Below are 1,322 nucleotides of genomic sequence, written 5' to 3'. Positions count from 1 at the left end.
ATTTTATTACATATTTTCTTTTTTTTTTTTTTTTTTGAGGCGGAGTCTTGCTCTGTCGCCCGGACTGGAGTGCAGCAGCAAGATGGTGCGATCTTGGCTCACTGCAACCTCTGCTTCCCCGGTTCAAGCGATTCCCCTGCCTCAGCCTCTCAAGTAGCTGGGACTACAGGCACGCACCACCATGCCTGGATAATTTTTATATTTTTTAGTAGAGACAGGGTTTTGCCATATTGGTCTCGAACTCCCAACTTCAGGTGATCTACCTGCCTGGGCTTCTCAAAGGGCTGGGATTATAGGCCTGAGCTACCGTGCCCGGCCCAGATTTTCTGTATCTAATCATCTACTGATGGACACTTAAATTTATTCCATACATTGGCTATTGTGAATAATGCTGCAATGAACATAGGCATGCATCTGTAACTTCATCATGCTGATTTCATTTTCTTTGGATATATATCCAATAGTGAAATTGATAGATCATATGGTAGTTTTATTTTTAATTTTTTTCAGGAAACTTCATATTGTTTCCTATAATGACTGTACTAATTTACATCCTAACCAACAGTTTATTAGGTTCCTGTTTGTTTGTTTGTTTGTTTGTTTGTTTGTTTTGAGACAGGTCTCCTTTTGTCACCCAGGCTGGAGTGTAGTGGGGCAAGCATGCCTCACTGCGGCCTTGACATTGGAACTCAAGCATTCTCACCCCTATCCCCTGAGCACCACATGCATGTGCCACCATGTGGGGTAATTTTTTAATTTTTTGTAGAAATGCAGTCCTACTATATTGCCCAGGCTGATCTCCAACTCCTGGGTTGACATAGACCTCCGATCTCAGCCTCCAGAGTAGCTGGGACCACAGGTGTATGCCAAAAAAGTGCCAGGATTACAGGCTTGATTACACCCGACCAAGGGTTTCTTTTTCACTACATTTCTATATCCTCACCAACAGCTGTTATTTTAAAATTTTTATTGATTCAATCTCCTTACTCGTTATCAATCTGCTCAAATTTTCTGTGTGTGTGTATGTATGTGTGTGTGTGTGTGTATATATATATATATATTTGTATTTTTTACTTTTTATTTATATCTTTATTTTTGAGACAGTGTCATGTTCTGTTGCCCAGGCTGGAGTGCAATGGTGCAATCTCAGCTCACTGCAACCTCTGCCTCTTTGGTTCAAGCGATTCTCCTGCCTCACCTTTCAGAGTAGCTTGGATTACAGGCACTCACCTCCACATCCAGCTAATTTTTTTATTTTTAGTAGATGAGGGGAGAAATTTTCTCAGGTGTGTTTTTTATTTTTTGAGACGGAGTCTCGTTTT

The 1,322-nt window shown here is 40.8% G+C and overlaps 1 pseudogene; it reads right to left on the bottom strand.

Moving 5' to 3' along the window:
* Positions 1–1,322, bottom strand: part of LOC105516270 — a 58,089-nt pseudogene that overhangs the window by 13,506 nt on the left and 43,261 nt on the right.

This window comes from Colobus angolensis, unplaced genomic scaffold (assembly GCF_000951035.1).
Source record: "Colobus angolensis palliatus isolate OR3802 unplaced genomic scaffold, Cang.pa_1.0 Scaffold279, whole genome shotgun sequence".
Classification (NCBI taxonomy): Eukaryota; Metazoa; Chordata; class Mammalia; order Primates; family Cercopithecidae; genus Colobus; species Colobus angolensis.
Note: the sequence above shows the minus strand (reverse complement) of the source record. Positions and strands in the feature narration are given on the sequence as shown.